This window comes from Lissotriton helveticus, chromosome 2_2 (assembly GCF_964261635.1).
Source record: "Lissotriton helveticus chromosome 2_2, aLisHel1.1, whole genome shotgun sequence".
Taxonomy (NCBI): Eukaryota; Metazoa; Chordata; class Amphibia; order Caudata; family Salamandridae; genus Lissotriton; species Lissotriton helveticus.
The window spans coordinates 284,660,681-284,682,738 of record NC_136060.1 but is presented as its reverse complement, the minus strand read 5'-3'; positions in this window follow the sequence as shown (position 1 = coordinate 284,682,738).

Below are 22,058 nucleotides of genomic sequence, written 5' to 3'. Positions count from 1 at the left end.
TCAACACCTCACCCTCAATCACTCACCCTCAACAATTCACCCACACTCACCCTCCCTCACCCTCAATTCCTCACCCACACCCTCAACACTTCACCCTAAACACCTCACTCATCCTCAACGCCTCCCCCTCCCCCTCACTCACCCTCACCCTCACTCACCCTCAACACCTCACCATCACTAACACTCAACACCTCACCCTCACTAACTCACACTCAATCACCCTCAACACCTCACCCTCAACACCTCACCCTCAACACCTCACCCTCAACACCTCACCCTCAAAACCTCAACATCAACACCTCACCCTCAACACCTCACCCTCACTCACTCTCACTCACCCTCACCCTCACTCACCCTCACTCACCCTCACTCACACTCACTCACACTCAGTCACCCTCACTCACACTCAGTCACCCTCACTCACCCTCACTCACCCTCACTCCCCCTCAACCCCTCACTCACCCTCACTCATCCTCACTCACCCTCAACACCTCACCCTCACCCTCACCCACCCTCAACCCCTCACCCTAACTCACAATAACCCTCCCTCACCCTCACCCTCACTCACTCTGACTCTCACTCACCCTCAACACCTCACTCACCCTCAACACCTCACTCACACTCAACTCCTCACTCACCCCCACCCTCACTCACCCTCAACACCTCACCCTCACACAGTGCAATAGGTCTCACAGGATTTTTAGTTACAGCTTTTACAATTGTTTATTGCTTTTTTGATTTGTAATTCTTTAGCATTGGCTACAAAAAATAAAAATGCAAAAGATTTACAACAAAAAACCCATAAACAATTCTAAATGCACTAACTCTAATGCTGCGAGACCTATTGCATTTCAAATGCTTGTTTAGCAGAAGAAGCTAATGTAGACTCACCAGTTTTAGATGTCCCACACATTGAGTTAGCAGCTTCCAGCTCCTCTGCGCCATTAGTTTGAGCGTGCTTATTCTTCCCACTACGGGTGTTTGGGGGTTTCACCTGAAGGTTAGTATTTTTTGGCGGCATAGTGAGTGAGCCAAGACAGAACAAAGCGATGGCTGCCTAGCCCACCGGAACGGAAAACGCCAGGTGAAATATCGAAGCCGGGGGAGCTGGACGAGAAGAAGCCACATAGGAGACAGTCGATGTAAAATGCGGGCAGCACCGATAGAGTCACAATCACACAAGCGGTGAGTTCAGTTCGGTAATGACGAGGAGGGGGGAGCCGGGAAACGTGGTGAATGGTGTTCCGATAGCAGCTTCAGCGGGAGCAGCTGATACTATTGCAAGTTAGAGGCGAGGGTAACTGTGTTAAATTAGCGTTTTTCACACCGGAGGCTCCGTGAATTTAGCCGCGAGATCACTGTGGAACCAGGGTCGGCCAGTCAGTCTTCTTTCAGCGCCACTTTTCTTCGGGTCAGGGAATCAGGGAGCGAGACGGGAGGCCACTCACACCGCTAAGCTAGCGGTCGCCATCTTGCCTCCTACATAATATTGGGTTTTAGTAGGATCATCCACATTTTTTAAAAATATATCATTTATATTTTTAATATAGAGGGTGTGATTATAGACACATATTTGTCCAAGCTTTTAGTGATATTTTATTTCGACCTATTGAGAATCATGAGGTATAATTGCGAGAGTTATATGGTGGAATGTTGTGTAGTATGATTAGGAGTAAGAGTTTAAAATTATCAAAGTGAACACTTGTCATTTGGTCTCCTGACCGCCAGCCGTCCATGGCCAGAACTACATAGTTAGCTGTGAAGTGCTTCCCCTTTGTCTTAAAGGCCATGCCTACTCCTGAATTGCACACCAGAAAGATGGGTCATGTTTCCACTAACATTTGAGACGGTTGTACAACTGGGTGTACATAATTCCACGTTCTTGCAAAAAACTACATTTTGCTTCTGAGCAGATAGAAAATATATCACCACTTTGAGCTGGTTAACAACAATGTAGCCATCTTGTTAACTATAACTTTAAGATTAGCTATCAATATATAGGCATCTTTCAAGTCTACCACTCAGACGTCCTGTGTCTCATTAATAGAACCTCTGTCTGGGTTTCTGGCACATTTGTTCATGTTAGTTCCTGCTCCTCTAATTTAACTGACTTTGGTTTCCCATGCAACCTATTCTGCTCCTCTTGGAGATCCTTGACTACTGCAATTGAGTTGTGTTCTATTTTGGTTTTGCCTTCCTTTTCTTCAATGGAGTTGATGTAGATATTGTCATTGGCAGCACAGGAAACGTAGAACTTCTTCGGCCTCAGCTTCAGTCTGCCCATCTGGTTCTAGTGTTCAGGCATCTACTCTTCCTTGCAGCCTGCCGGTGAGGTCCACCATCTTCTGGTCTTTCTTCCCTTCCTTTTAACAACTTGACCTGGCAGTTACTGTTTCCTTGTCAGAGCTGGGTCTGCTTCTGGTGTGCTCTCTCCAGGACCTCTGAGATTGTTGCTGTTTCTTTCTTATCTCTTCTTCCATTGTCCAAGGAGTTTTGACCTTATCTTTGATCTCTCTTCGTCCATTGGTCTAATTGAGGGTAATTCCCATTTTGCTTTTGTCAACAATAATATACAGCATAAAGTAAAGTAAAGTCCACATTTGTAAAGCGCACAATCACCCGTAAGGGTCTCTAGGCGCTGGGGGCCTTCGGGAAGATTAAGCGAGCTATTGCCCAGAGTCGCATGGGGACAATGCCTCAGCGAACGTCTGGAGTCAACTCTTTTCATGTCAAGCAATGACATTTTATGTGTGTACATCGACGTAAAAAGGCGTCCAACAGTCCCAGAGCTGGCGTTCCTGAAGGCACCTTGTATGTGCCAATAGCTGGCAATACGTATTGATATGAGGAAGTCATATTCCATAACATGCATGTCATTCACTGAAACTATCATCATTTTTTAGAAAGAAGGAGAGGTTACTGAGAAGCTGTTTGAAGAGACTGGTAAATAGCTGCTGGTTGTGGCTCAATGTAGTGCTTTCCATTTACTAGTGACTGGGAATATCTGTGTATAACATTGTGTTGTCACCTTTTTCCACAACACACAGGATAGGCACTGAAAGCTGCAATGATTTATCATCATAATCCAGTTCTGGCTTTTTAGAATATCGAAAATATGCACAAATCATTGCAGTAGGAAAAGTAAATATGCAAATGCATTTGTTGAGGGTACACCCTCTCTATGAGCAGTCGTGCGGAAAACAAAAGCACTGTTGAGGTTTTTTGCCATTGTTCTGTCCTACTTTCAACAAAAAGAAGACATTGAAGGGGATCTGCTTACTTCATATTTCTGTTACAGCCTGAGATTATCAAGGCAATGGTGGACAGCTCTAGAAACCAAGGGCTGAAGGTACTGTAAAATGGTGCCGCAAGCACACCAGGGTGAGCCATCTAGCAACACGTTGTGTTTTCGTAGCTTTGTAAAAGACCATTTAAAGTAAAGTCCACATTTGTAAAGCGCACAATCACCCGTAAGGGTCTCTAGGCGCTGGGGGGCCGTCGGGAAGATTAAGCGAGCTATTGCCCAGAGTCACATGGTGCTGGGCTAACCTGCCGCCGGAGCCGGGGATCGAACCGTGGTCCCCAGATTCCAGCGTCAGTCGCCTTGGCAGCGGCGCCACACCTCTCCCACCGCCATCTGCGCAACTGCAGCTTTTTAAACGATTTTTTAAGCATTTGCCTCTAGAGGGACATCTGAGTATGCCTTGTGGTACTACCGTTTTCTGAAAGGCCAGGCCTACTGGCCTGAGGGCTTTACTTTTTTGGTTAAAATGAAGATTGCTGCTTTTGCTCTTCTCCAATTGTCTGTATTCAGCAGGTGTGAGTGCAAGGGCCAGAGCTGCCTACTTGAAGCTGGGGTTCGAGCCAGGTTCGAGTCTCAGCGCCGGCTCAGCTTTCTGTGATTCTGGTCAAATCAGTTCAACTCCCCGTGCCCGCTGAAAATGAATGTATCCTTGTGTAACGTAACTGGTGCTCATGTAAAGCATATCTTCGGGTTGAGTGTGCGCTAGATAAAACTGCAAAAACAAAGAAGTACCATACTTGAACATCCACGCATCCTGTACGTTGCATATGGCACTAACACACATGCAGCAGGGATATACTGAAACTCTGTCTCTCTGAGAAAATAGGTTTTTTTTTAAATACGCATGAACGCGTATTTGTCATTACATATTACAATCTGATACGCAAAATATGTTTTAAGACAGAGTAATGCATAAGACTTCTCTGTCAAAGAATAGGAAAAGGACATACCTTGAAATATTTATGAAAAACAGTGAGAAGAAGCTAAGTAATGTTTCTACCAATGGATTGTGATTGCACACTCTTGAAACATTTTGAGCAGACAAATTAAACACATAGTTGCCATGGCTACTGCAACCATGGTCCTTGGTCTGTCATATTAAAACATATATTTTTAATTTTCCATTGCTCTCAACAGAGGTGTCAAAGCTTTCCATGGTACTGACAATCAGCGTGCCTCCGTATCGACATTTATGTTTTTAATACAAAAAGTACACAAATATAATTATAGTACCTTTAAACAGCAGTGTGAAAAATCTTCTGTAAGTCCTGTAATTTGAATAGTGATTGAGCTGCACTTTGGCACTTTGCAAACACTTTACAATATAAATAGCTTCTCTCTGCAGTTTGAAATCATCACTTACAACACTGCCGCTTTTCAAGTTATCAGACCGAGACTGGAATTCTCCCATTTGAATCGCGACCCTTGTTTCAGTCGCTTGATTTTAATGTATATGAAATCAGTCTTGCGTACTGTATTAAGTGGGAACTAGGTGCAAGAGAAAGACTTGATGTGCAGTGCTTACTCCCACTCAAATATAGCAGCAATAGGAAGGAATCAGTGGATCCAGTTTAACTCTTTGAAATATATTTTATTGCATTCATATTGAACAACGCACCCACTCACCAGAGAAGTGAAAAAAATACATCATATGTTTTGCAAGGCTAAAAGAACCTGAGCCCGGATTAAGACTATTAAAACTCATTTTCTCAATGAATGGGGCAAAATATTTTGTATTCACAATGATGGATTTGTGATGACTGTTATTGTTTTATGAAACGTCCCCCTAATAAACAATCTGAAAAAAATGTAAGAATTGTAATTTTTCGGATAGAATTAAAAAAAGATTATTGGTTGATTCAATATAAGGCGTGCTTAACTCTTAGCAGGAGAAATTTAATACCATGAAAGAAGCGGAAAATCAAAATAAAGTACTTTGAGAAAGTAATGGTACCAGTAGCATGTACATCTTGAGATGGGGCATGACTAACCTGTCTAAAACGGCAGAAAACAAATGATTTGCTCCGCTATATCAGTCCATAACCGGCCCGTTCTCCACGCCATCAGTACTCACTCGCTTTCTCCTAATAAAGCACCGTGCTGGGGCACCTCTGTTGGCCTGCCGGTGTCTGGGCCCTGGGGATAGGTCCGCGAGGGTTCTGACGGAGGTGAGTGATGGAGGCGGCCTCCTTCTGGAGGGCCTGTGCAGCGGGCCTGCGAGCTCCCCAGTGTGGCCGGTTGGGAGAGGGCTGCTGGACCTGCGGGGTGGAACTCCATGGCACCCCAACTACCAGGGAGGTTGCGGCTGAGGGCCGCGGTGTGTCTGGGCGGCTATTTGGTGAGGGCGCTGTTGGAGTCTAGACCACGCCCATGGTGCAGCCAGGACCACAGTTATCTTATTTGCTGGACCCACTGAGGTGTCCCCTCTGTCTAACTCACTCACCTGGAGGATCGCACCTGTGGCTATAGCGGAGAGGTGAGATGGTCACGGAGTGCAGTGCTGTGCTCCCCCGCGCCTACAGCGGCTGATTCGGGGTGGGGTGCTGGAATTGCCAGTGACAAGTTAGAGCTGCTGTGGTCTCCCAGTCTGACCGGATGTGTTTATTGACATGACCCTCCTTCGCCTGTGCTGGTTTTGACCAGTGACACCAGGAAGCCTGCACCTGAGACATGGATGCCGGGGCCTAATGCCGGAGGGGGGGGGTCTCATGCTCAAAACTATCGAGGGCCCTAACATGGAGCAGTGGACGGAGGAGTTGGGGTCAGTGAGCTGAAATCGTTGAGCCATGAAAGTGATATTGCCTTTCCCCCTGCACGATTGGGGTGGAGCTGTGCTGCCAGACGGAGGGAGCCTCCCGCTGCCCTCCTTCCTGCTTGTTTCCTTGAGGATTGCTGTTTTGGAGCCTCATGCAAGACTTCTGCTGACCCTGCTTGGGGGGGTTACACTTGGTGAGGCTGCTGAGGGCTGCGAATGCCGCAGGTATGCAGCTTTGTCCCCCCTCAAGCCTGAGGGGGTGTTTTTCTGCTGCACGGCCTGCAAAACCTTTGCTCACCGCAGCTGGCCTGTTTGCTGGTACCTCTCGCCATATATAACATAGGGAATGCGAAAGCGGGGCGGCCCTATCCCCACTCCAATGGCCCCAAACCAGCCGGAGCCCTCTCTGCAAGGCATGTACCTGACCTCAAGTCCACCAGAGATGCAGTGACCAAATTGGACTCCATATTGGCAGACATTGAACACATGTGCCCCAGCCTCGAAACAAAAACCGATGCCAGGACTATCAAAATGACTCTTATTCGTGATGACCAAAGGAAACGGAGCGCATCCTTAAGGACCTACTGTAAAGTGCATACCGCAGACAAGTTGATTGTAGATATATGCTTTAATGGCAAGCAGCACAGCAACAGATAATGACAGCTAGCCAGCGCAGAGCAGAAGAACAAACTGCCTGATGGCTTGTAGTGACAGCAGTTCTAATGGAACTGTAATATTCTAAACATAACAAGGAGCATTTAAAGATACAGGGGTTGATTACACTATGATGAGAATGTAACACATCTTCCCCAATAGGAAAAGAAAGAAAAGGAAGGAAAGAAAAAAAGAAAGAAAGAAAGAAAGGAAAAGAAAACAAAGGAAAGAACAAAGGAAAAGAACTTAGGAAACAAAATCAGAAAATCTACCAGGTACAGATATGGGGCGAGAAGAAGACTTAACCCTAGAAGCAATGGAATCAATACATTTGTGTTGAGAAACAGGAATAGAATGCTCATGGAACTCCGGACATTTAGCAACCCGTCTAATGTTCCATAGTTTACCATCTTGAGTGATAACACTGTTAGGAAAAAGCTTAACTATTCTCATGGGTTTACCAAACTTATCTGAACACTTGGTAAGAAAACCTGGCCTCCTAATCCTGATCCAATCACCCACTGCCAAATTGGAACTTTTGGTGTTCCACTTATTGTCATACCACTCTTTAGATTTAGCCTGTTTATTCTCAATCTTGTGAGCAACATCATCAATGACTACTTCAGAAGAAAACTTACTAGGACACTTCTCTTTAATTCACCAAGGACAAATACTAGAGGCAGGATCTCGTCCCTTAAGAAGACGAAATGGACTAAGCTCAGTAGTTGAATGTGGAGTTATGCGATATAACCATAGCTTTTCTCTTAAAACATTCTTCCAATCTTCACCAGACTTAACAACATCAGAGATGTAATCCTTTAAAACTCTATTGAAACGCTCAACTAATCCATTTTCGTGAGGTTCATAAACCGAGACAGTATGATGAAAAATATCCTGCCGTTTGAGAAAATTTCCCATTTCTAAAGAAGTTAATTGCACTCCATTATCAGAAACCAGGGTTGAGGGACAGCCTTCTCTAGAAAACACTTCCTTAAAAAATTCAATGACATTAGATGTTGAAGCCGTAGACACAAATTTGACCTCAGGCCACTTGGAGTGATAATCAATGAGAACCAAGGCATAACGAGAATTAGCAGGCAAACACATAAATGGTCCAGAAATGTCAAACGCTATTTTTTTCCAGGGATCAATTGGCCAAGATGTGGTTTTCAACGGAGGCACCTTAACTTTTAACATTTTCTCAATACCCATACAAATAGAACATTCTCTGACCTTCCTATCAACCATGCGATCGAAACCTGGCCACCAAAAATAATTTCTAATTAAACGCTTCATTGCAGACATACCTGGATGCATTTTGTGTGCCAAATCTAAAATAACAGTTTGCATGGAAAAAGGAGGAACACATTTACCAGACTTAAAAACACAATTGTTCTCTAATTCTAATTCATCATGTACTTTAAACATGGGCATAAAATCTTCCGTAACATTTTTCTTGTCAGGCCACCCATCTAAAATATATTTTCTGATTGTCTGTAATGAAAGATCCTGTTCATCTGCAAGAGACCAAGACTCCTCAGAAATATCCCCAAACGTACCTGTCAAAACATCTTGTAAAGATGTGACCACATCAGTATCATCCAAATTATCATTATAAGACATTTGGCAGGGAAGACGTGACATAAAATCAGCAATAACATTTTTCTTTCCAGGTACATATTCTGGTGTAAAACAGTACTCTTGTAACCTAGACGTCAATCTGGCAATACGTGCAGTTGAATTCCACCCCCCACCTGGAGAAAGAATATTCACAAGGGGTTTATAATCTGTTTTCAAAATAAATTTACAGCCCCACACATAGTTCCTGAAATGCTCTATTGCCCACACACATGCTAACAACTCTTTTTCTATGACAGCATATCTGCGTTCACTATCATTCAAAGTCCGTGAAGCAAAGCACACATTCCATTCCTCTTTCCCCGATTTCTGAGATAACACTGAACCGATACCATACATGCTTGCATCCACAGTGATGATACAAGTTTTGTTTAAGCAAAAAGGTTTAAGCGTTGGAGCATGTAAAATTTCCAACTTAATATTCTCGAAAGCAGTTTGCTGTTCAATTCCCCATTCAAAAACATTGCCTTGTCTAAGAAGCTTCCTAAGCGGTTCCATTTTTGCTGCAAAGTTATTTACAAATTTACTATAATACTCACACATGCCTGCGAAGGAGAGTAACTGTTCCTTGTTGGATGGAGAAGGAGCGTTGGTAATACCCTCAACATTGGATCTTTTTGGTACAACACCATCACCTGATAACATGTGACCTAGATATTCAACAGAGTCCTGGAAAAGTTTACACTTTTTCGCCTTAAGTGTGAGCCCATTTTTTCTAAGTTTCTCACACACGCAGCGCAGGTGTGACACATGTTCTTCAGCATTGGCAGAAAAAATGAGGACATCATCTTGAAAACACCTGACAAATTTATCAAGATCCCTGAAAATATTAAACATAACCCTTTGAAATACAGAGGCTGCGGATGCCAACCCAAACAGCATCCTAGTATACTGATATAGACCCTGAGGAGTAATGAATGCGGTGAGACATTTAGAATCTTCTGTCAAAGGGATCTGATGATATGCTGATCTCAAGTCAAGCGTAGAAACAACTTTTGCTCCCTCCAACATAGATACAACCTCATTTATGTTGGGAAGGGGATGACAATCCACAATAATGGCAGTGTTTAAAGCTCTTAGGTCGACACACATCCTCAAACTTTTGTCGGGTTTCCTCACCAAAACAATAGGACTAACCCATTCTGCTGACTCTATAGGTTCAATGATCCCTTCTGAAACTAAGTCATCCAAATTTTTTTTAAGTTCTTCTCTGACATTTATAGGCACACCTCTTAACTTCTGTCTGACTAGCAAAACCTCTTTTTTTAGTTTTATCTGGTGCGAAATTTTTTGTAACATACCCAACTTGTCTGAAAAAACATCCTCAAATTCTGATTGAACCATGTCAGCCTTATTTTGGGAAATTATTGAGGAAACATAACAGCCCTCAAATGTGCTATCCAGAGAAATGGGATCCTTAGAACGTGGATTAAGTATTAGTCCAAACTTCCACTGGTCTTTCCAACCCACAACATTAACGCCTTTTATTGCCACATATAATTTTACTTTAACACACCTAGACCTAAAAATAAGATCAACCAAAAAAAAACCTTAAACATCAATCCTGGTACTGTTAAAACTCAAAGGTGAGATATCCGGTGGTACAATGTTGCTTAGATTGAGGAGTGAACCTAAACGTTCCTCAAAATAATCCTTAGTAACTATCGTCCACGGGGAACCTGAATCTGCCATCAGATCAATCCTCACCCCTAACACAAACATTTCACAGATTGGTTTTTTGACTGGAAACTCCTCCAAACATGCATTAATACAATTTAAATCTTCAGAAAGATACACCACAAAACCTTTTTTTTCATCAGAACAAGACGAACTGGAAGTGCAAGAGCAATTACATGTCTTCACACCCTCTTCAGATGCATAAGCTATCTTGTTCCTAGTATTCTGTCCAAATTTCTTGACATCTCTACATACAGTTGAAAAATGCCCCAGTCTGCCACATTTAATACATTCCTTATTGATGGCAGGACATCCAGCATATGAAGCGACATGTCCTTTACCTCCACATCTGTAACAAGTTACATTTTTGTCAAATCTTTTAAACTGTCCCGAACTATTAGCCTTTGCTACATTTTGTGAGAAATGTGAATTTACAGCACTTTGAACATCTGTTTTTTTAACTAAACAAACCTCATCAATAGGCTCTGATTTATGTTCTGAATGTTTTTTAACTGTCAACATCCATTTCTCAGACTGTTCTAATGACTTGGCTATGGATATTGCTTCAGATAGTTTTGGATCCCCCAACTCCCATAACCGTTCCTGGGTCTTCTTATTCCTGACATGAACAATAATTTGGTCTCTTAGCATTTCATCACAGATCGTGCCGAAATTACAGTGTATAGATAATGACCTAAGTGCTGTGATGAAATCATCAAAAGACTCCAACTCATGTTGTGCACGCATATAGAACTTATATCTATTTAAGGCAATATTTGACACAGGTTTAAACCTTTTTTCTATTCTGAGTAATGCTTCCTTATATACATTTGAAGTATCACTCTCACCCTCTGTTGGCGCAATAGGTGGTAATGCCCTGAATACCATTTGTCCTTCTGAACCTAGGCAATGCAATAGTATACTTTTTTTTCTTTCAGACCCCATGCGATCACCATCGATGGCCTTCATGTAATTGAAAAATTCTTCTTTCCATCGTGTCCACGGTATGGGAGGATCGCCTTTATTTTGTAGAAACTTCTCTGGAGGATCAAACTGCATGTTGTTTGAAATTGTCTCAAATTATGTTCAAATGACAGTAAATTACACTATACTCAAAATAACCAACTAAAATTTTCTTGCCCCAAACAGTAATTGCGTCTGAATTCCACTGAGGCTGAATTCTAGAATTATTCACTTAGTCAATGACCAATCCATGGTCTAGTCAATGAAGAAATGGAATAGTAGGTAATCGTGTATAAATTAGTATTTCAAACAAATTGTGAGATGAAATAAAAAAAAAAAAAAAATTCCGAGTAAAATAAAGAGTTGAACTGCAGCGACTTACTTCCACTGGACCTTTGAAGCGATTCTTAAGTTAAATGCTAACTGAAGCACTTAATACGCTAAATTTCATCAAAACGACAAAAGAGATACTTGGCCTTGCGATCCGATGTGTAACTATGGCAACTATAGCAACACAATCCGCAAAATGGCCGCCGGGTGCGCGATGACGCAACGTGCATTCACGTGTTGAACGTGATGATGAAATGCGTGTTGTACTTCTTTTGTGTTCGCAGTCCAGGAGTACTGCGTTGCAGAGTCTTGCGTAGAAGACAAGCGGCTGTCCTCGAGTCTTCATAGAACGTTCAATGGAGGATCCACGAGCCTTCCGCGAGCCCTGAGAACTGGCCACAGCATCCACAGTCGAAAATAAACAAAGTCCGGTAATCTTAAAATAATATTAAATTGCTTCACTCACTGTTGGTTAGAAATAGAATTTCGGGATTTCCAGTAACATAGTCTGTAAATTTTTCCCGATCTCGAGATGGCTTCAGCGTACTTCCAACTCAGTCCCGAAATAAAAAACGATGAATTTGTCAAAAATTGGTTCCACACCTGTGCTGCTTGATTGTTGCTTCACCTCGTCGCCAAATTTTGTTATAAATACCGCAGACAAGTTGATTGTAGATATATGCTTTAATGGCAAGCAGCACAGCAACAGATAATGACAGCTAGCCAGCGCAGAGCAGAAGAACAAACTGCCTGATGGCTTGTAGTGACAGCAGTTCTAATGGAACTGTAATATTCTAAACATAACAAGGAGCATTTAAAGATACAGGGGTTGATTACACTATGATGAGAATGTAACACTTATATAAATAAAGGATCGGAGGCTGTCGGTTTAGTTCAATGTTTTATTTTAACTATCTCTGCCACGGAGCGCGAGGCACATCTCCGCGTTGCGCCGTCCACCCCTGCCCCGGAAGCGCTCTCTGCCGCCACTTCCGTTCGGGCAGGGCGTCACGGCGAGACTAGAGCGCAACACCACATCTCCCTCCTTTCGCACAACAATAACATACTAAAGGCAACAGTTTTACTTGTGTTCCATCTCGAAATCTTCAAACCTCTTTGGGAGTCTGACTTCTCTACCACGTCGCGTTCTGGAAACCTTAGTGTCCACTCCCCGGAATGGGGAACACTCTAGCTGTCTCTGTGTCTGGATGGTTTCAGGCACTCTCTCCTCACATCCTTGGCTTCCGCTGCGATCCAATAGATCGGATTCCTGACTCCCTTCTTCCATCACTTCTTCCTCCTGGTCCAATCTTCTCGCTTCCATTTCCTCTTGGTTCTCTGATACTCTCCTCTCCTGGTAGCTCCCTCCTTGGGTACCTTACTGTACGGTCTGTTGGAACATTCCCTGTCCATACTTCGGTTGCATTTCGCCATCCTATCCTGTGACCAAATCTTTCCGTCACTAAACAATTCTGAGCGCTTGTACGGTTCCATCACTTGCAACGGGGGGCTGTATTTGCTTTCTCCCTTCTTTTTCAATGTAGGTTGTTTAATTCTCACCCACTCCCCCTTTTCCAGAGTGGTCTCCATGACAAGGTGGTCCTTGTTGTATTGTTCAGTATATATAGCTTGTGCTTTGTCTAGGTTCTTGCGGACCACTGCCGGGGACCAGTGGCTCTTCACTATGAGATGTTTCCATGCCAGGTTATCTTTCGTGAAGCGTTCCCACCCGCGTAGAATCCGGAACGGGCTATACCCAGTACTCGCAGGGGTGATTCTGTACGCCCACACCAAACGCTTGAGTTCCTTCTCCCAGTTTTTTCCTGCACTTATCGCTGCCTGGATTGACCCCATTATATCCCTGTTGAAACGTTCAACCAGGCCGTTGCCTGTTGGATGGTATATGGGGGTATATCTCACCGTGATGCCATTTCTTTCCATAAATGCTGCCCACTTTTCTGACTTGAATTGTGGCCCGTTGTCGCACGTTATCCCTTTAGGAATACCTTCTCTTAAGAACAGGTCCGTTAAGAATGACAGTACCGTGTCTGTATCCACCGTTTAGTTGACCACTTCTTCCGGCTACTTGGAGTACCGGTCTATAGTAACCTTGACATATTTGGGCACCCCTTGGGCATCTTGGACGGGGCCCAAGATATCGATAGACACTTCTTCCCATGGGCCTGTTGGACAGTCATACTTCCCCAGAGGGGATCGAAGCAGCACCTGAGTTTTGTCCGCATTGCTACATTGCTCACACTCCCAGACATGTCTTTCGATGTGATTGTCCATGCCGGGCCACCAGTAAGCTTCCTTAGTCCTCCATTTGGTCCTGACGATTCCCAAATGTCCCTCGTGTACAATCGCCAGGACTCTCTCCAGCAGGGCTTGCGGGGGTACTACCCGAGCTCCCCTGAGTAGAAAGCTTGGATTTTCTCCTATGGAAAGTTCCTCCCTAACTTCCCAGTAGCTTCTCAGCATGCTGTCCAGTAATCTTTTGTCCGGCCACCCACTTATTATGTATCCTTTCACAGCCTGGATCGTGTCGTCCGCCTCGTACCCTGTCTCCCACTCACGGGCACTGATGGCTGTCTCCTGGTCTTCCATGAGGGCTATGGCATACTCTTCCCACTCATTTGGTTTCTGGTCCTCCGCCTTTTCTTTAGCAGCCGCCCTGCTTAAGTAATCCGCCACTTTGTTCTTCTGCCTGGCAAATACTCCACTTCATACACATAGTCCAGGAGCCTCAATGTCATTTTGGCTATGCGGGGGGTCGCATGTGCATGACCACTCAAGGTGAGGACCTTCACCAAGGGTTTGTGGTCCGTGCGCAGAAGAAACTTAGCACCCCACAAGAATTGTCTGAAACGCTCCATCGCCCATACTGCCGCCAACATCTCTTTTTCCACTACGCTAAATTTCTCCTCATTCGGCGCTAAGGACCTTGAGGCGAATCCTATGGTGGTGACTTCTCCTTGGGTACTCCTTTGGGTTAGGACAGCTCCCAGTCCTCTATCGCTGGCATCTGTAGTCAGGATCGACAATGCGTCCTGATCAAGTCCTTGTAAAGGTATGGCCGCACGTAAAATTTTTTTAGCGCTTCAAATTCCCCTTGCTCTGCTTCTGTCCACTGGAACTTGTTCTTTTCCTTCAAGAGCTGTCTTAAATGGTGGATATTTGTCGCAAAGTGGGGGACGAATTTACTATAAAATTCAGCCATTCCTAAAAAGGACCTGACGTCTTCTCTGGATGTGGGAGTGGGTGCATCTGCGATGGCCTTGACATTAGACTGTTTGGGTTCAACGCCTCCGTCGTGTATCTCATGACCTAAATACGTCACGTACCTTCTCCCAAATTTACATTTGTCCCATTGGGCAGTCAATCCGTTCTCGGCTAGGACTGTTAGCACTGCCCTCAGCTTCTCGTTGTGGTCTGCCTGGGACTTGCCCATCACAAGGATGTCGTCCTGGAAGAACTGGATGTCCTCCATTTTTCTGAACAAATGGGGTTATGAAGGACGTCAAGTGATTGCAAGAACGGTGTAACGCTATCTGGTGGTAGGCGGGGGTAAGGTCCACTGTGGAGAACCATTTCACTCCCTTGGTTTCTGCCAGCATTTCATTTATGTTGGGAAGTGAGAACTTGTCCACTATGATGTTCTTGTTAAGTTCTCGGAGGTCCACACAGAGCCGTACCTTGCAGTTCGGTTTCTGTGCCACCACCAGGGGCGCCAAACTATTCTGCGCTTTCAATGGCTTCAATGACCCCGTTTTCCTCTAGCCTTTGCAGTTCTCCCTGCACCTCTCTTCTGCTCCTAAAGGGGATGTTGCGGACCTTGTGGCTTACGGGTTTCGCCCCTTCCTTTAGGCAGACCTTGTGCGCAAACTTGGCCATCCGTCCTATGGTTTCTTGGAATACTCCTGGGAATTCCTCCCTCCATGTGTTCTTTTCTGGGAGCGGGTTATCTTCGGTCATCAGTACTTGTGTGCCACTTCCTGGATTGAGTTTGATCTTTAAGGCTCCTTGATATTTCCTGCCTAGTACTGAAGGTCCTAGTTCAGCAACGTACAGTTTCCCTGTGGCTGATCGTCCGTTGAATTCGAACCTTAAGTGGCGGAACCCCACCATGGGGATGGGTTCTCCTGTAAATGTGACCGGGTGTATGTCCGTGGGCATCAAGTGATTCCCTACTATGGGTTCAAAGTCTCTCTCCCATACTTTCTTTTGCACAATAGTTTAGGGTGACCCCGAGTCCGCTATCATGGTTATAGGTACTCCTCCTATGGTCGTGACACACGCTGGTTTCTTGTGCGTGGGGCTTCCTATGTCTAGCACTTGCTCTTATATGCACAGAACACCATCTTCACTCCCTTCGTCTGTGTTGCCATTTTCTCCATCTTCGCCTTGCACCACAAACTTTACTTCTGCTTTCTGTGACTTCCGTCTGCATACTTTTTCAAAGGGCCCCAATATGCCGCAGTAGGAACACTTTGCTCTAAATGCTGGACAACTCTTGTCGTGGGCCGCATGTGTTTGACTTCCGTACCTGTAGCATGCATTCTTCCCTTCTACGCGTTGCCGGGCGAACCTAGATGATTTGGGCTGATATCTTTGCTTGTTCTTGGCCCCCTGTTGTTGTCCTTGTTGTCTTGCGTTTATGTTGTCCCGGTTCAAAATCTTGCACACTGCTGGTTCTGGTTTGCTCTCGTGGCGTGCGGCCTCTGCACATCTTTTGGACAGTTCCGCCTTTTTGACTAACGGTACAACCTCCTTGTGCCAGGCATCTCCGTTCACCCACAGTTTTTTTTTAATGGATGTGTTGACGGTGTGCATTATGATTTGGTCCCTTATTAGATCTTCTTTAGCGCTCCGAACTTGCACGTGATTGCTAGTTGTTGTAGGGCCGCAACATACTCATCCACCGATTTCCCCTTGGCTTGCTTGCGTTGATAGAAATTGAACCTGTCAATCGCCGTGCAAACCACTGGACAATAGTGTGCATCAAGATTCTATAAAGCATGTTGAAACACGTCCGTGTCAGTGGATGGTCTCTCTGCCTTCACAAGATTAAGGTATATCCTTTGGCCTGCTGGTCCAAGGTTGTGCAGGAGTATTTTCTTCTTCCTAGCGCTGGAAAAGGCTTCACCTCCTTCTTCTTCCAATGCGGAGATGTAGTTTTTGAAATACTCTCTCCAGTCCTCCCACGGCATTTCTGGCTGACCTGGCTTTGCTAAGAAGGGGACTGGGTTGGTCAATGAGAATGTTTGGCGCACATCGTGCTTCTAGCAGGTGCTTGCCTCTGGGCCTGGCTATCGTCCCTCGGAACCTCCCTGTGCTCGTCAGTGTCTTCGTCATCTGTGAGCTGTGTTGGGGTCACGTTGCCTTCGCCCGCCTCGCTTGTGCTCTGGAACTCCAGTGTAGTGGCAATGGTAGACCTTTACCGTCCGTGGATTGCCGTCAATGCTCGTGTTGGCCGGCTAGCTCTTCTGTGCTAGGTTTTCGGTTGGCTAGGTGGGGTGGTGCTTCCTGGCTCCGCCCTGCACTGTCCTTTCTTTGCTGCTTCCTGCCCACTTGGTACCCGGAGCTCCCTGGTGACCCTTGGCCGTCTTCTCTGCCCTGTAGGGTGTGTTGTGCAGGGCCCACTCTTTATGGATTGTCTAGACTGGCCAGCGTGCACACCTGGCTTGGGGCCCCTCATCTGTGCGTGGACGAGCAGGGTTGCATGGGCTCTCACTGGCCGTTTTGGTGCCTCTAACTCACCATGGCCTTCTCTGGCAGTATTTTGTCGCGCTCCGTGGTTTATGGGGCCTCATGTTGTGCTGGTGAACTTGCGGGTGACGCGTGGGGTCTTCACCGAGTCCTTGTCGCCATTGTAAAGTGCTTCCCTTATATAAATAAAGGATTGGAGGCTGTCGGTTTAGTTCAATGTTTTATTTTAACTAACTCTGCCACGGAGCGCGAGGCACACTCCTCTCCGCGTTGCGCCGTCCGCCGCTGCCACGGAAGCGCTCTCCGCCACCACTTCCGTTCGGGCAGGGCGTCTCGGCGAGACTAGAGCGCAACACCACACCTACAACCTCAGGAGAGCGGCAGATGCTCCAAAATAAGCTCCAGATCAGAGGCCTGGAAGTGGGGACAGCGGGAGCTGATCCTGTATCCTACCTAGAAGCAAGGATAAATACCTTTATGCCTGTAAAGGCACTGACACCCTTTTTCTCCACAGAAAGGGCACATAGAGACCCATGGTGTGATTTCTGTCTGAATGTAAGGAGCACTGTAGTTTCTTCTTTGTTTTGAAAACCGTATAAAAAAAACATAAACATCTTGAGATTACGGTGAACAACTGGCATGGGTGCCAAATCAGGACAGTGAGTGCAAAAATTCTGGACAAAGGGTCTACATTCAGGACAAAAATTCAGGACAGAAGGTCAGAATTCAGGACGAAAATTCGGGACAAAAGGTACGTTGTGCTTACACATCAGAGGAAGTTGTGCAAAAGTGCATAAGTAAATAGACAACCAACACAAGCACAAGTAAAAATAAGTTTATTGTAGGTTGAGAGAATCTTGCACTCACTGCATCTGTTGTGTATGCGAGTGAAACACTCCTGCGTTTGCATTTAAAAAAAAAGTGAAGAAAAACATCAAAACTAAAGGCTTCTCAGATCTTACATGACCCGTCATCCCCACTGAAAAAAAACACCTGATCCGAAATGCTGTCACTGGGCAGAGAGGCCCATTATCATCCTGTACGTGATAATTAGGCCTACATACAGAATGATAAAGGGCATGATAGCAGTCTGTGCCAGGTCGGAGAGGGGCTGCTGCAGGCCATAGATCACAGTATGGTGACCAACCATCTGTAAATTTCGCGGACCGTTCGTAATTTGGATCTCACGTCTGTTGTCCGTGAGGATCCCTGTTAGGGACGCCTTTTGTCCGTAATTTTAGGCATTGGGGGACATCACTGTTTCTCACTGTTCCCCTGCAAGAGGCTTCAGGTCCTCGATGAGGCCGCCTCGCACTCCTTTGAGCACAAGAGCAGCCCCACCCCGCCCATTGTCATTCTGTCTGCGGCTGATTGCCACATGCAGAATGACAATGGGTCAGTCTGGGCTGAAAAGCAAGTGGTGGGCCTTCCCCAGCCTCAGTTTAGGGCAGGGCAGAATGTCAGAGGGAAGACGGTGAAAGAAGTTAAAAAAGAGGGGCTAGAGTTTTTTCACAGTCTCATCATTTTAGTACTGATGCATTTTCAATAAAGTATTCAATGAAGCCATGGTTGCTGCTTTTTTATTTTATGCAACTAACAAGCATTGACAAAGCCAATAGTTCTTGCTTGCTGTATGTGTAACGTTACTTGTTGTGTTATATAGCTGGATACAATGACAGAAGAGGCACAATAACAGTCAGGTGGCACACTATACTAAGCACAGATTTTTAGCTTGGGTGTTTTAAGCCACGCCTTTAATTACATCGACCACTCCCTTTGGAGAGACCCCCCCAGTTTCTTCATTCCACTTAAAGCCCTGGAAACAACACAATTTCACAGTCACTACATGGCCTGGCACTGTGCATAATGCACAACTCATGACTTCCACTTTTTCAGATTGCCTATGTGCAGGGGCATAGTGAGACCTTCCCCACCCCAAGCCCTTGCTTTAGGAACTACAGTGAGAGTGGTGTTCTAGGCGGGCCTCTTCTGTCTGCAACTCAAAGGCTCAGCTCATAATTAATATGAAAAGGTGGGCGAGTAAGTAAGTGATGGGATGGAATGGATGAATGAAAGGGTGAATGGATGAATGAAAGGGTGAATGGATGGATAATGAGAGAAAGGATAAATGGATGGATGAGTGAGTAGAAGATGGATGAGAGAAAAGGTAAAAAGATGTATGTATGGGTGGAAGGGTAGATGGATGGGTAAAAGGATAGATAGGTAAAAGGGTGGATGGATAAGTGAAAGGATGGATGATGGGTGGGTGAATGGGTGGATGGATGAGTGAAATGATAGATGGATTGTTGAATTGATAAGTGAAAGGGTGAATGGATGGATGGATGAGTGAAAGGGCGGAGGTAAGGATGGATGAATGAGTGAAAGAGAGGGTAGATGGACAAAAGGATGGATAGATTAGTGAAGGAGTGAAAGGGTGGATGAGTGATATGGTTGATGGATGGATTCATAAGTGGATGAGTAGATGAATGGATGGATGGGTGGGTGAATGGATGAAAGGAAGGATGGATAAGTGAAAGGGTTGATGGTGAGAGAAAGGGAAGGGTGGATGGTTGACGGAAAGGGTGAATGGGTGGAAGGATGAGTGACTGGGTGGATGGATGAATAAGTGAAAGGATGGCTGGATGGGTGAAAAGGTAATTGGCTGGATGGCTGGGTGGAAGAGTGGATGGATGAGTGTACAGATGGATAGGGTAGATGGATGGATGAGTGAAAGGATGGATGAGTGAAATGATGGCTGGATGGAAGGATACATGATGGATTGGGTTGCAAATCGATGAATATGTTTGGATATGGATGGGCTTACTTATATATTATTCTGCAACCTCCTCTGATGTATCTGTGAAATGTACCGTTTGTCCCGAAGTTTTGTCCTGAATTTTGACCTCCTGTCCTGAATTTGTGTCCTGAATTTTGACCCTTTGTCCTGCATTTTTACACTCACTGTCCTGTATTTGGATCCATGCCAGTTGGACACCCTAGATCACAGCAGGAGCCTGAGCTGACCCCTGCAGTGAGAGCTACAGGCTGCTTGCAGGGGGCAGCTCACGCCAATGTCTGAAATTACGGACAAAAGGCGTCCGTGGAAGAAACCCTTATGGACAATGGACAAGAGGCCCAAATTATGGGCAGTCCGTGCAATTTACGGATGGTTGGTCACCCTACTTGAGATCTATTCGTTCATCTTATGTTTAAATCTGGACATGCTTACGTGGCTCTTATATTATAACTTTAAGCATTTACATAGATGACATCGCAGCCAAAGAACAATTTAGGAAGTTGTATTTGATGGTTCATGTGATAGCCAGTCTGCACAAGAAGATCCAGCAATTCAAAATGCTTTGTGTGAAGGGAAAATTGGTCAGAGGTCCAAAAAGGTGGTTTTTTTTGCAATACAGATTTGATGGGAGTGTGTTAGCCAGTCAGATCACACAAACTGATAAATAAATATTTATGAATTTTAACAGAGTTTACAGCCATTGTGGGAAAAAACTGACCAAAACTATGTCTGTATATTTTATCGACAGTTTTGGGTTTGTGTATCCAGATCTAAAATGACAGGCTTAGTTTAAAATCGTAAACTCCTCAGTTAAAAGGCTAAAGCACTGCTCATTTTTTGTATAAAATTGTCATATTTGAGGGGCATGGTAAGGCACGCGACTAAGATGGTGGCTTTGCCCCAAACCCCGCAGTGCATCTTGTGTTAAAAACCTGAACGGGATGCCTGCTGCAAAGTAAAAGGATATATATTTTCGGTGTAAGACAGCGTGACCCTAGAAGAGTGACTGGGAACAACTGAACACCCTCTGAACCAGTGTTCTTCTGGCCCAATGTCCCCACAAAAGCAGATCCAACATGGTGGCACCGGACCATCTCCCTGAGTCGGAGAACTCTACATTCAATTACGGGCCCATCCGAAAAAACTACTAATGTCCGCCTATCGGTCAGGACCTATAAGGACCCTCTCTTTCTATGTGGCAGTAAGGGCTGAAGTCTTATCCTCTATTGTGACTCTCTCCGGCGGCTATCTGCCTCACCAGGCACTATGCACCTCAGCTCATCCAAAATGGTGTCCCGACTCATCTCCTCACCGCAGATACCATGCTCAGTGCTACTGGCGCATCTGAGTGACACAGTTCATGAAAGCAAGGAACCAATACTTCTGGTGATCCCTGCGTGGGAGATCAGCGTCTTCCGTCTTCCCCTGTAGTGATCTGCCTGGTGGTGCGCTCACACCTGCTTCATGCACCTCCAAGTCCTGCTCACTCAGCCCGGTGAAGGAATCCCAAAGAAAATCTAAAAACGAAGAAGAAACGTAAGCAGGTGAGTACCACTAATCGTAATGAGATATTTGTGTGGGGATAGTTCTAGGTTCTTTTTGCTGGCACAACTATTGGTGGAACTCATTATGGATTTCTGTGTCCAGTTGCAGTTTATATGAGCTCTATCTTCCACTTAACATTGTATTGTATTGTATTGTATATTGTTCTTGTATAGCGCAACTGCCACCCTGCGGGTATCCTTGCGCTTAGGAAAAGATACCTAGTCAGATAAAAGCAGCAGATTGAAGGCTGAAGGGTGGGCACCGGGATTTCAGACTTTGGCAAATAGCCATGTCTTTAGGCTCTTTCTGAACCCTATCAAAGAGTCAGCCTGCCTGATGTTCTGGGGCAGCTCTTCCACAGCTGAGACGCTACTGTGCATGTCAGCGACTGCTTCTGCCTAAATCTATTGCACTACTATGATCTATGTTAATATCTCTATCTTTATGGCCATGTCGCTCTGTCTATTGTGAACTCTGACAGGTCTCAATGTGCAGAGGGCTGGGCTATTTTTCTCTGCCAACTGAGATCAGCACTCACACTGTGTTCCTCAAAATGTGCTCTGACCTTGCCGCTAACATCAATTGATTCTGGTGCCAGTTTTCAATACCCCCACAGAGTACAAATGTTTGTCCCCACACAAAGTGTCATTGACTGTGGCCAATGTTCTTGACCTGAGTCTGTGCTT